The sequence below is a fragment of the Schistocerca serialis genome, chromosome 12 (assembly GCF_023864345.2).
Source record: "Schistocerca serialis cubense isolate TAMUIC-IGC-003099 chromosome 12, iqSchSeri2.2, whole genome shotgun sequence".
Classification (NCBI taxonomy): domain Eukaryota; kingdom Metazoa; phylum Arthropoda; class Insecta; order Orthoptera; family Acrididae; genus Schistocerca; species Schistocerca serialis.
Window position 1 is genome coordinate 90,967,705 of NC_064649.1, and position 15,073 is coordinate 90,982,777.

Sequence of the window (15,073 nt, forward strand, 5' to 3'; positions counted from 1 at the left end):
TCAAGGGTAAGGGTGGGCCAGTATTACCGATGGAGAACGCCATGAACTTGTCATTTTCAGCCAGGTGTCCGGATACTTTTGAGCACATAGTGTACAAAAACTCTTATCGACATGTTTACTGTTAACATAGTTCGTAGTGTACCATTATTACACTGTTATCTTTGATTTTGAAGTTCTTTGGCTTGTATTACTATACACCACATCTTGTCCTTTTAAGAGTGAGCCATAGTATACAATCTTGCTACGATATTTTCCATTTATACATTGGCAATTATGTTATTCAGAAGTAACGTTTGTCAAAGCCTGTATGACAAGTGATAAACGTGTGGTAAGTTTTGTATGTTCCCACTGATTCCACAGTTTTTTCTGTTTTGATCTTATTTCGTTTTCCTTTATCCCTTTCTCCACTTTATATGTTGTGCATCTGCCGTTGAAGATGGTTTAAGACCGAAACCGGAAGCAGATTAAGTATCATCACAGACAACACAGTGTAATGCATTTTGTAAAAAATTTTAATCAAGTTTGTTTCATTTTAAAGGTTTAAGAGCTTTCACATGTAAGTACGAAGGAGTTTTTAAGCACGCTTTTGTATGTCTCTGCTCCCTTTCTATCTTGTCACTCTCCACTTTTCCCCTCACTTCGCTTCTCATTTCTAACCCCCCCCCCTTTTCCTTTCCAATTTTTTCTGTCTCTTTTGGTGTGTGTGTGTGTGTGTGTGTGTGTGTGTGTGTGTGTGTGTGTGGGTGGGTGGTCTATTTTGCACCGGTTACTGCCTCCCGTTAGCAGAAAGCTGCCCTGCATCGGTTCAAAGTATCGGTCACGGGAACGCCAAAGCCCTTTTGAGAGAAAATATTATATTGCGCCGTCAGCTGGTTCGTCGGTATCCTAAAACCGATTATTGCTTTACGAGGAGAGGAAGCAGCGTATTGGAGGGAGAGTAATGACGCCCGGCCCTTTTATTGGAACACATTTCGCTCGAGTGACGGCCGAAATACGCCGTAAAAAGGCAGACGGGAACGAGGGAAAGGTGTTAGCGGGATCCCTTCCGTGAGAAAAAATGCAACGTCGCGCTGGAAACAGCTTGACCACGCCCACCTCACAACGTAACAGAACGCTAGGCCGCTACTGCAGACAACTGTCTCCGTGAACACATCGCTCATTCGAAATCTGCTTATACTGCTCATAGCAGTGTTCCGCATTATATTGTACTTAATAATCGCCAATTCTGTAGGGTTTTCTTTTGGAGCCCTTCCAGATTTCATTTTCAGGGTACCGTGTCTCAGTCAGTAAAAACGGGACCCTTACAGCACTACATCATTAGATTAGATTAATACTTGTTCCATAGATCATGAATACGACACTTCGTAATGATGTGGAACGTGTCAGGTGAATAAAAGGTGTCTATACAAGATATTACATGACAAAATATTACATGACACATCATTTTTGTTTTGTTTTGGTGGGGTTTGGGGAAATTACCCACTTACTATATCTAAAAATTCGTCTAATGAGTAGAAGGAGTTACCATTAAGAAATTCTTTTTATTTCCTTTTAAATGCTATATGGCTATCTGTCAGACTTTTGATTCTATTAGGTAAGTGACCAAAGACTTTTGTGGCAGCATAATTTACCCCCTTCTGAGCCGCCGGCCGCGGTGGCCGAGCAGTTCTAGGCACTACAGACTGGAACCGCGCGACCGCTACGGTCGCAGGTTCGAATCCTGCCTCGGGCATGGATGTGTGTGATGTCCTTAGGTTAGTTAGGTTTAAGTAGTTCTAAGTTCTAGGGGACTGATGACCTCAGATGTTAAGTCCCATAGTGCTCAGACACATTTGAACCCTTCCGAGTCAAAGTTATATTTAACCTTGAGTAGCGAAGATCATCCTTTCTCCTAGTGTTGTAGCCATGTACACTGCTATTACTTTTGAATTCGTTCGGATTCTTAATAACAAATTTCGTAAGTGAATATATATATTGTGAGGGTACAGTGAAGATCTCTAGCTCTTTAAATAAGTGTCTGCAGGATGATCTTGGATGAGCTCCAGCAATTATTCTGATTACACGCTTTTGTGCAATGAACACTCTTTTACTCAATGATGAGTTACCCCAGGATATGATGTCATACGAAAGCAGAGAATGAAAATAGGCGTGGTAAGCTAATTTACTGAGATGCATATATAGCAAAAATTTGCAATGACCCTAATATCATAAGTAGCAGAACTGAAACGTTTCAGCAGATCCTCAGTGTGCTTTTTCCAGATCAACCCCTCATCAATGCATACACCTAGAAATTCAGAATATTCTACATTAGCTACCAATTTCTGATCGAAGTCTATATTTATTAATGGTGTCATTCCATTTACTGTGTGGAAATGTATATACTGTGTCTTGTCAAAGTTTAATGAGAGCCCAGTTGCAGAGAACCACTTAATGATTTTCTGAAAAATCATCGTTTACAATTTCACCAGTTAATTCTTGTCTGTTGGGTGTGATGGCTATACTTGTATCATCGGCAAAAAGTACCAGCTTTGCATCTTCGTGAATATAGAATGGCAAGTCATTAATATACATTACGAACAGCAGAGGACCCAAGACCGAACCTTGCGGCACCCCATTCTAGATTGTTCCCCAGTTTGAGAAATCACCAGTTTTTTTGTATATTATGTGAACTGATTTAAGCCATTTCAGCGCTTTCCCATTCATACCACAGTTGTTGTTGTTGTGGTCTTCAGTCCTGAGACTGGTTTGATGCAGCTCTCCATGCTACTCTATCCTGTGCAAGCTTCTTCATCTCCCAGTACTTACTGCAACCTACATCCTTCTGAATCTGCTTATTCATCTCTTGGTCTCCCTCTACGATTTTTACCCTCCACGCTGCCCTCCAATGCTAAATTTGTGATTCCTTGATGCCTCAAAACATGTCCTACCAACCGATCCCTTCTTCTAGTCAAGTTGTGCCACAAACTTCTCTTCTCCCCAATCCTATTCAATACCTCCTCATTAGTTACGTGATCTACCCACCCTATCTTCAGCATTCTTCTGTAGCACCACATTTCGAAAGCTTCTATTCTCTTCTTGTCCAAACTATTTATCGTCCACGTTTCACTACCATACATGGCCACACACTACAAATACTTTCAGAAACGACTTCCTGACCCTTAAATCTATACTCGATGACTGCCAGTCTACATTTTATATACTCTCTACTTCGACCATGATCAGTTATTTTGTTCCCCAAATAGAAAAACTCCTTTACTACTTTAAGTGTCCAATTTCATAATCTAATTCCCTCAGCATCACCCGATTTAATTCGACTAAATTCCATTATCTTCATTTTGCTTTTGCTGATGCGATATAGCACGAGCGCGCATATATATATATATATATATATATATATATATATATATATATATATATATATATATATATATATATTTATTTATTTATTTATTTATTTATTTATTTATTGTGTGTGCTATGGCGTAAACGCGTAGACTTGCTAGCACACGACACTAGACGCAAAAAAAAAAAGTCGCAGTAAACATACATTGTGTAACGTGAGACACACATCTTAAGAGCTATTTATAAGCACTTCATCTTCGATAATGTAAAACAAACTCTTCTAGTACTCTTTGCTTTCCATATTTTGGAAGGGGGAGGTATAAACTAAAACAAGAAAAACTGTGAGTAAACATGGACCCTAAACGCATACCTTAAGAGCTATGAGCAATTGTTCAGTGGAAGAGGTCCGTTTCAATGTAGCGAGAGTGAATAAGGGCTTGCGCTTTAGAACCCACTTTTAATGAGCTTCTTTTCTCGTTTGATCCATACTGCCTCCCCTCAACCGATGGAAAGCAGGGAGATTCCACTAGAAGATATTTGTTTTACAGTATCGAAGTGTTCACAACTCTAACAGTATGTTTCAGACCCCAACTTTCCTGGGACTGTTTTGCTTCTAGCACATTTACTTTCAACTTGATGCGTTTACGATGTAATTGCTATAGAGCTGTATAAGAGATACACAAGCCACACTAAAATCCTCCTCTTAGTTTGCAAATCGTTTTTGGCGTACCAAATACTGAAATATGTGGAAGTTTTTAATCTCTCAATTGAGAGAGAGGTAAAACAGCAAACTCTCTTCAGAAATAATCAACCAACTTAATCTCGCTTTATCCCATGGTCATACAGCCATTGCTACGACTCTACCTGAAGTATGAATAGATTTGGTGAAATTCTGTTTACTTTTTTCACTAACAGTTTTATAGGGAAGGGGCCAATCAATATCACGCACTGCGCTGTCTACAGCATCGGTTGGGATTCGTCCGTCTGCGTGCCCTATTCGAACGACGCGCGCTATCATAAATAATTAACTTCAGAGAGCTTCGGGAATTTCTGTGTTCAGAGTACGAGCCACCCGCCTGTATCGCGTGTCGTTCAAACTGTAGCGGAAACTTTCCATGATGCGTGCGCAAGTAAACAGTGAACCACAAAATTAGTTTCATTGTTTACCCTTTAGGCGCATAAACGAAACGGTAATTCACGAACCAATCTACAGGCGGGAAATTTTTATCGTTGTGAAGTTTCCTCTCCAGCGTGAATTACACATTAAATTTAACGAACTGTGGATAAGGAACATAAACCTTAGCTGCGAGCGATTGTCAGTTCGGCGATATGATTATCTAGCCCAACAACGCAAATCAATTGCTTGAGAAAAAAGTTTTCAGAGTTATTTCCCGAGTTGTGAAACACTTTGTAGATCCGATAGCAAGATTATTATCCACAAACTCCCGAATGAAATATTTTATTCGTTACGAACTAATAAGGCAGAGCGCATTGAACTAAGCTAGAGATGAACATGGAACAGCTTTGACATTACATAAATAACTCGTGAAGTTTTCCGGGCGCACAAAGCAATACCTAGGCGCTAAAATACCAGAAGATCTCATGCAACGCCATTTACTGTGTGATGCTGCAGTACGTACTGGTAGATGAAGCTTGCACAGGATAGAGTAGCATGGAGAGCTGCATCAAACCAGTCTCAGGACTGAAGACCACCACCACCACAACAACAACAACAACAACAACAACAACAAGAACAACAGCTATTCGCTTGCATTTTCTAGCAATAACTTAAATTTCTAATTAAAAGAGTGTGATGTACGATATGATACAAATATATTATACAGTTAGCAAGGACATGACACTATTACGAGCAAAATCACTTCAATATCTATCTTGAAAATAATGTATGTTGTTGAAATAAACAAGCAAGGACCGGGATAACGGGGGCGTCCGATTCCTCCCCTCTACTTTGACCAATGACGTCATCAATATGGTGGAAACGACCATTCACAACTCCCATACTGCTCCTATGACGTCATGACGTAACCATGACAACAAACACGAAAATAGACCGAAAAACCACCAAACAGATATTCCTCCAAAAGGGGACAAGCGGGGGAATTGGGGGTTTCTGGGTGGGGACAAACTAAATATAAACACACGCCACTACACCAAACGACAAAATAACAAGAACCCAAAGCCTTCCCAAATTCCACTGCACACAAAATCCACTGGAATCGATCACTTCCATTGACCCCTATATCGTAATGCCATCACGTATTCGCTGCGTGCATGTCGCAAATTCTCGCAAGTGTCGCATATTGTCATTCATTAACGGTGTGTCATAGATCCAACCAAGAAACGAAAGCCTCAAGGTTGTGGTGTAATTGAAGGTATGCACTGACAAAAGAGAAGGAAATTTTAGAAACTCACTCTGGATATTGTATCAACAATAAATTATCACTATAGTGTTTAAAGCTTGTGCTAGCTGTAAATTCGAAAGGGAGTTGCTAGTTTAAAAGAGCCGCTGCATTCTTTGTTGTTTATCAGATCGCTGCTTTTGATCAGCTGTTGGTAACTAAATATTTACTTCATTACACTAGTATTACAAAACAAAGAAAACATTGACCTCGATTTGTAAGAACTCTGTCATTTTTGGGGTACATCACTCCCTGTCATGCTGTTTTATAACGAAAACTGCTACTTGAATTTAGATATTCAGTTTGTAGAAATAGTGGGTAGAGCTTTTAATTTTCTTTCGAAACAAAACCAAGCTTTTTTTTTCCTCGTGATAAAATTTTGCGTATGTACGCTGCTTTGACATTTCGTAAAATGGAATATGCTTTTCATACTAGTGTGGCATGGGAAAGCAACTTTCTCAGATGATAAGGCATAACGTTGTTAACGAAAGCTAAGCAGCACGGAGCTGGAAATCTTTCCGGTTGACCTATGAACTCGAGAGATGTTCTTACGAGTAATGAGCTACTCAGCCACCACGAAAGTATGAATAATTCAATTTTCGTAACAGGTATCGTAAAAAAATCTGTACGACAGATAGCCTCAGGTTGCAGAAAGGTTTACCTTTCACTGCAGGTCGAAACAGCGTCCCCGCTGGAGAAACTGGAAGTGAGAAACACGAAACTGTGCAGATTCAAAGGTTCTAACTGCACTTGCCGAATGCAAACCGTTAACTGAGGCGCCGCGAACACGTGATTCGGCGATATGACGTCACAGCAGCTGTCTTGGCCAATACGCTCGTAAATTGCTGCAACTTTCGAATGGCCCTAGACACGCACCAACTGACAAATATGATGTGTGTTTAGATCAACCGACCGATGAACTTTCCATCTCGGGATGTCGTGCGGATCGTGTGTAATGTACACGTGCCAACAGTCCGACAAAAAGTTCCTCTTTCGTCACTGCGCGCGGAATTAAAATTTGCTTTAATACACAGTACTTGACAGGGTGCGGGGCGGACAAAACGTTAACAAGAGTTCCTGAAGAAATGTTAAGACCGGAGGTCTTTGTGGGACACGTCGTCCAAGGAGTGTACCAATATAGGCGCAAGAAATGAAGCTCTTTTTTTCATTTTTTAACGAATCCATAATGATTTCGTGGGGCACATAGACAAAATAAAAGTCCGTCGATCTGTTGTATTTCTGTTTCTAGGTATTATTTCTGATAGCTATGGGAAATGAAATCTAAAAACTAAAATATTGACAATCAATGGATATTGCTCCATAAAATATACTTTCTTCATTGTTATAAGTGTTAACAAATTCCGATCTATACCCAAACCCCCTGTGCGATTATTTTTAGTCCTAACAGTTGCTAAATACTTCATTTCTTGTGTATCTGTTATTGTCTTACTTAGATGACGTGCGCCACCGCGATGTGTAGTCTTGCTTCTTGAAATCTGAAATGAGTTTCTTAATCTTCTAGGTCATCTGTTACGCTATATACATAAACAAATTAATACCATTGACATGAAAGTCTTGTATTTTATTTATTTTGCTGTAGCATGACGTATTTCCTCAGTCAACTATAAATTATCAAAACTAGACATGATTGAAACTTTCTGGCAGATTAAAACTGTGTGTCGGACGGAGACTGGAAGAGCTTCTGTAACGTTTGGAAGGTAGGAGACGAGGTACTGGCGGAAGTAAAGCTGTGAGGACGGGGCGTGAGTCGTGCTTGGGTAGCTCAGTTGGTAGCGCACTTGCCCGCGAAAGGCAAAGATCCCGAGTTCGAGTCTTGGTCCGGCACACAGTTTTAATCTGCGAGGAAGTTTCATATCAGCGCACACTCCGCTGCAGAGTGAAAATCTCATTCTAGACATGATTGTCTTAATGAGATTTCCGCGATCGTTCATTAAATAAAAATATCGCATTTCAGTCTTTGATTGCAAATTTTTATTTTCAATGACCGGTTTCAGGCTAGCTGCCCATCTTCAGATCTGTCAGACAAAGTTAAAAATATAATTAACAATAGAGATAGTATACAAAGATATAAAGAAATTTTAAATTAGTATAAATTATTTCGGTTCATGGTCCACTCAAAAAAAGATTATTCATATGTTATTACTTTAAAAATTGTTTTATTAAAAAGTATTTTCGCCATTAATATGTACGGTGAAATAATAATATTTGCACAATTCTTATAGGTAGAGGGCATTTTTTACTGTTACCAATCAGGTTTCTCTAAAACTGCGATATAAGGTTCTAACAGATTAAAATTTCCTATAGTTATGACAGCGAACCGATAGTTCTGTATTGACAAGTTACTCCGTAACAGCAATAAATGGTATGTAGGCATTTAATACGTTCCAAAATTTCTCTTTGTATACTAAGGTATTTCTATCACTAACTGTATCTCTCTGTCTAACAGATCTGAAGACGGGCAGCTAGCCGGAAACCGGACATTGAAAATAAAAAATAGCGATCAAAAACTGAAATGTCATATTTTTATTTAACTATAAATTACGTTGCGGGTTTCAGCAATCATTCTAGTTAATATTTGTTGAGGTGCAACAGCACTGAATATGAAGTCCTCTCAACGTCTGCCATTGGCTAGAAACCGTAATGTAGCTAACAGCCTCTCCTCGCGGCTTACAGCCTCTTTCATCTGCATTTACATGGATCTTCCGCAAATCACACTTAACTGCCTGGCAATGTGTTTATCGAACCATCTTCACAATAATTCGATATTATTCCAATCTCGAACAGCGATCAGAGAAAACGAACACCTATATCATTCCGTGCAACTTTTATTCCCCTTATTTTATTATGATTGTTTCTCCCTATTTAGATGATGATGATTGGTTTGTGGGGCGCTCAACTGCGCGGTTATCAGCGCCCGTACAAAGTCCCAACATTCACGCATTTCATACTCACCAGTGTCATCAATGATGAAATGATGCGGACAACACAAGAACGCCGGCCGCGGTGGCCGAGCAGTTCTAGGCGCTTCAGTCCGGAACGGCGCGACTGCTACGGTCGCAGTTTCGAATCCTGCCTCGGGCATGGATATGTGTGATGTCCTTAGGTTAGTTAGGTTTAAGTAGTTCTAAGTTCTAGGGGACTGATGACCTCAGATGTTAAGTCCCATAGTGCTCAGAGCCATTTGAACCATTTTTTGAACACAAACACCCAGTCCCCGAGCGGAGAAAATCCCCGACCCGGCCGGGAATCAAACCCAGGACCACGAGCTGCTGACTTTCCCTGTTTAGATCGGCGTTAGCAAAAAATTTTCGCATTCGGCGGACAAAGTTGGTGATTGAAATTTCGTGAGAAGATTCCGCCACTACGAAAAACGCCTATGTTTTAATGATGTCCACCCTAAATCCTGTATCATGTCAGCGACACTCTCTCTCCTATTTCTCAATAACACAACATGTGCTGCTCTTCTTTGAACTTTCTCGATGTACCCTGTTAATCGTATCTGGTAAGGATCCCAAACCGCAGAACAGTACTCCAAAAGATGACGGATAAGAGTAGTGTAGGCAGTGTCTTTAGCCCGTAGATCTGTTCCATCTTCTAAGTGTTCTGCCAGTAAAACGCAGTCTTTGGTTCGCCTTCCCCACAACATTTTCTGTGTGTTCTTCCCCGTTTAAGTTGTTCGTAACTGTAATTCCTAGAGATGTAGTTAAATTTACCGTCTTTAGATTTGACTGATTTATCGTGTAACCAACGTTTAACGGATTGCTTTCAGCACTCATGAGGATGACGTCACACTGTTCTTTAATTAGAGTCAATTGCCAATTTTTGCATCATACAGATATCTTTTTTTTTTTTAAATCCTTTTGCAGTTTGTTTTGATCTTCTGATGACTTTACTAGACGATAAACGACAGCATCAGCAGCTCTGAAATGGGTGATTCATTCATCCTTAGATAATTACAAAAATCAACTCCAGTCGCTTAAGTAATAGAATGTGGGTGAATTTCTTTCCTTGCGTTTTCAATTTCTTTATCCACTGCTTTCTCTCGGTTTTTTTCGCCTTGTTACCCCTAAAACAGCCAATGCAAACCTCTGTTTTTGTTTCTGTGTAAAGCAAAGCGGGATCTCGTAGAACATAAACTTAATAAACTTAAGATGAACAAATCATAGCTACACACCGGCGTTGTAATCGCTGAGTGAGTCGTTCGGGATGTGTGTGGGCTGACACGAAATTGGTCGGTCAAACGACCGATAAACTGGAGCCTGTGTAAGGGAGGGGACTTTTTAAGGGCCCCACATCTGAGCGACGGAGCCCCCCCCCCCAAATTCTATAAGTCCCTCCAGATCCTTGAGCGTCATGCACTCCGCCTCGCCTTCCGTATACGCCTCCCATCCCCCACGCGGATCCTCTATGATCTAATTCCTTTCCCCCATCTGCTCCTATTCCTCGAACATATCTGCATCCTCTACACCTCCCGCCGTCTTGAACCCCCTCACCCCCTGATTGCTCCTCTCCTCTCCAATCCCCGCCCCCTGCCATGTCTTCACCGTTGTGTCCTCCCTACCTCCATCTCTACACCCTACATCTCCTTTCCCAAGGTGGCTTCCATCAACTCCCCCTCCCGGATGATGCCCTCTCTCCCTCCACTTATCCCTCCTATCAACTCTGATCCTCACTCCCCCGCCTTTCCTCTGTCCTTTTCCCGGGCTCCCTCTCCCCCCCTTCCATCCTCTTTCTTCCCCACCTCCCCTCTCTTTGCCCCCTTCTCTCCCCCGAGTCCTTTTACATTTCCCTCCTCTGCCTCCTCTCATTCCCTCTCGCGTCTGCCCTTCTCCCCCTTTATTAGTCCTCTCCCTCCTTGGTTCCCCCCCCCCCTTTTTCGTTTTTTCCTCTCCTCCCTCCTTGTTTTCCCCCCTGCTCCAGGTCCCCCCCCCCTTCTGCCTTGGATCGGGGGTGCCATCTTTGTGCCGCCATTTTCGTGCAGTGTTTTACGCTGTGTTTTTCCAGTGAGTGCTATGTGTTGTGTCTTTTGGGAAGTGTAGCGAACAGCCTTCGTACTGTCGCTGGGTGTGCTTTTTTTATCTCTTGTGAACAGAAACCAGACTGTCGCCATGTTCATTTTTTTTTTTTTAATTGTGTGTCTACTATGTTACTTGTCTGATTCCTGTGTATTTTAACAACATTGCCAACCCCTTTTGCTTTCTGTTTTAACTTTCCGCATTTTTACGCCATTTTACACTTTAAATCACCGTTTTATCGCTTGTTTTTCCTTGTTTCTTTCTTCTTCCTTTTTTTAAAAAAAAGTCAGTAGGCTGTAGAGCAGCGTAGTAAGCTGCTGCCAGCCCGCCCCCTTCGGGGGGGGGGGGGGGGGGAATTGAAAAAAAAAAAAAAGAAAAGGGCGACGGATGCTGCAGCCAGCCCCCCGACCCCCCCGTCACCTCTGGGGGGGGGGGGGGGGTGGAATAGAAATACATTAAAGAAAAAAAAAAGAGCGATGGACCGCAGCAATCAGTTGCTACGTTGCGCCATGTGTACGAGGATCGCACGTGTGCGCGCAAATTGTGAACTGCAGCGATCGATCACCGATCGCTCGAAATTTCCAATCAAATCAGACGCATGCGATAAATCGGTTACGTGTGGCAATATGGCTGTCTGGCGGCTACTAGTTTATGTAATTTTGTTTCATTTCCTGTTGCCCATGTGAAGCCAGGAATTCACTCTAGAATTTATAGTTATTCACGGAGTGCAAACCAATTTGAAAAGCGAAGTTGAAACCAGATTTGTCATTTATATTAAGAAGGAATACAAATACAAAAACAGTGATACTCAAAATTTTACACTGGGCAGCATTTTGAAGCTTTGATGTACGTGTAGAAATTCATGGTCAGTTCATGGCAATAGTCACAAAGTACTGAGCTCCAGCTTGTGATTTTGAGTTGTTTATGAAACAACTACGGACGTTACTAAATTTTTTAACTTCTAAACAAAATGTTAATTTTAATTTAAAGTTTTAAGTCATATACCGGGTGTTTCTGTAAAGTGCAAAAATGTAAAAGAGCATAGAGAATGCTCCACTGAACAATTTGTGGTAGAAAGAAATTGCAATCGTATTAATACCTTCAGCTGCTAACGGGCGTTGATATATATCAACGGAGACAAGTGAAAATGTGTACCCCAACCGGTACTCGAACCCGGGATCTCCTGCTCACATGGCAAACGCTTTATCCATCTGAGCCACCGCAGACACAGAGGATAGTGCGACTGCACAATTATCTCGCACACGCCTCCCGCGAGACCCACATTCTCACCTTACAGTCCACACAGTACATTCGTAGTGGCCCACCCCACCACACGCATTGCTCGTGGAAGACATTCTTACCAAGTCCCTAAGAGTTCGAGGAATATGTGTTATAGACGGCTGCAGGTCATCAATCGTGTCTCTTCTTTCGGACATGTCCGAAAGAACAGACACCATATCCGCATAAGTACATAGTTCTGGCAACACCGGCCATGACCTTCTTCTGTGCGGATGCACACATATTCCCTGAACTCTTACAGGACTTGGTAAGAATGTCTTCGACAAGTAATGAGTGTGTGGGGGTGGGACACTACGAATGTAGTGTGTGGACATACAAGGTGAGAATGTGGGTCTCGCAGGAGGCGTGCGCGAGATAGTCCCTGCAGTCGCACTATCCTCTGTGCCCTCGGTGGCTCAGATGGATAGAGCGTCTGCCATGTAAGCAGGAGATCCCGGGTTCGAGTCTCGGTCGGGGCACACATATTCAACTGTACCCGTTGATATATATCAACGCCCGTTAGCAGCTGAAGGTATTAATACAATTCTAATTTCGTTCTACACAGTTAATAGAATGCGTAGTACTAGCAGCAAAAGACACTGGTAGGTCCATTGTTCCGAAGACAATGTGGGTTGCTACACGAAGGCTGTTAATGATGAATAGAAGCACGAAATAACTCAAGAACATATGATGACGATGTTGGGGTCACCACTGTGGTTATCACGTATTGTAGGTGGTAACAACACAATTTAGACGTCATTTATACATTTATTTAGCACTGAATTAAGCGAGAACAACACGGCAGTACAAAAGGTGCGCACCGAGAGAATAGAACGAAGGTACTACAAAGATGTCAGAGTCCAAAGATATGGCGCATTATGTCAAAGGTGCCACGTATGTATTGAATATCGAAGGTCTGTTTATATTAGAGCAAGTTAAAGTTCACTCAAGATATGTGCACCTTGCAAATTTTTATTCAGTTATATATATATATATATATATATATATATATATATATATAACCAGATGGTAAATTAACCCTAACAAACCAGGAAAACTGTCAAGTATTGGCTCAATATTTTTCTAACCTACTAAATTGCCCAGAACCTAGTTTAAGGTTTCCCAAAGAAATCTGTGCCAACGCTCAACCGGATTCATTACCACCAACACAGGAAAAAATCAAATGTCACATTAAAAACTTAAAAAATAATAGAACATCTGGCGAAGATGGCATTGTTGCAGAGCTATTAAAAAACCTAGGACCAAAGACGTTGCAAGAGCTCACAAAAATAATAACAAAAATATGGGAAACAGAAAAATTACCAGAGGATTGGAAATGTGCCCTCATTCACCCGTTACATAAAAAAGGAGACAGAACAAATGTCAATAACTACAGGGGAATCTCACTTTTACAAGTCACCTACAAAATTCTCTCAACATGCCTGCTGAAAAGAACACAAGAGCAGCTGGAACGCCAAATTGGTGATTATCAAGCAGGCTTCCGCCCCGGTCGCTCATGCATAGAACAAATATTTAATTTAAAGACAATATTAAAACACAAAGCAATTAGAAATGCCCCCATAATTTGTACATTTGTAGATTTTAAGAAAGCCTATGACTCAATTGACACGCAATCTTTGTTTAACATTTTAGAGGAACTTGGACTTGACTCCAAAACACTAAGGCTTATCAAAGAATCACTGACAGACACTGTATCTAAAGTTAAATTCAGGGGAGAAATCTCTGAACCTTTTCTCATAAAAACTGGAGTACGTCAAGGTGACGGGCTATCTCCACTTCTGTTTAATATAGTCTTGGATAAAGTCATTAAGGAATGGGAAAAAGAATTAAAAAATCAATCCTACTGGAAACCAATCCATCTTGGTAGAACCAAAGACAACGTGGAGATATCTTGTTTAGCATTCGCGGACGACTTGGCCATACTTGCAGATGATGAAGAAATCGCCACCAAACAACTAGAGATCCTTAAGGAATGCGCGGATAAAGTAGGTTTACAAATTTCGTTTCAAAAGACAGAATTTTTCTGTACGAAATTCCATATACACAGTTTGAACACAAAATATGGAAAAATAAATAGAGTAAAACATTTTAAATACCTAGGTGAAATTTTGGAGCCAACCGGAGGAGAGAAAGTTGCACAGATCAGACAACAGAAAATGAAGAGAGCATATGGTATGACACATGAAATATACAATAAAAAATGCATCTCCTCGAACACAAAAATCGGACACTACTGCGCAGTAATTAAGCCAGCAGCACTATATGCTAGTGAAACGCTCACACTCCACACAAAATGTGATTTAGAAAAAATACTAAAAGAAGAACGCAAAATTATGAGAAAGATTTTAGGTCCAAAATTAACAGAAGAAGGATACCGGATACAATCAAGAAGAACCACAGAAACTATATCAAACCTGGCAGCAGACATAAGAAGGCGAAGATTAAAATTTTATGGACATGTCACTAGACTTCGCCCCACGCGACTCACCAACAGAATTCTCACTTACATAGAAAAAGTCAAATCAACAACACCATGGATTAGCCAAGTAAAATTAGATTTACATAAAGCAAATATTGAACTTAAAGATGTCAAAGATAGAAAAACTTTTAGAAATAAGGTGGAAAAGTGGATTGTATTGTCGGAGAAGGAAGCACTAAAGAGACCAGGAACAAAATGGACAGAAGAAAGAAAAAGAAAACATGGAGAACGAATGAAAGAAGTATGGAAGAAACGACGTCAGAAAGCTTTGCGTGATCCTTCTGGGTCCATTCGCGATAAGTAAGTAAGTATATATATATATATATATATATATATATATATATATATATATATATATGTATATATGTATATATATATATGTTCGAAAGAAAAGACAGCGTATCCATATAAGTATATAATTTGAGGTATGGAACTTGGGGTGGGAGAAGTCAGCTTAAGGAGATATGGAAATCAACTTATCTGACGCTTTCTCTAGC

At 40.7% G+C, this 15,073-nt stretch overlaps 1 non-coding gene across 1 annotated transcript; it reads left to right on the plus strand.

Annotated features, from left to right (window-relative positions):
- Positions 1–12,480: 12,480 nt before the first annotated feature.
- Trnat-ugu (transfer RNA threonine (anticodon UGU)) lies at positions 12,481–12,555 on the plus strand. Its single transcript has one exon. It is a non-coding gene; the product is annotated as a tRNA-Thr (tRNA).
- The last annotated feature ends 2,518 nt before the right edge of the window (positions 12,556–15,073 follow it).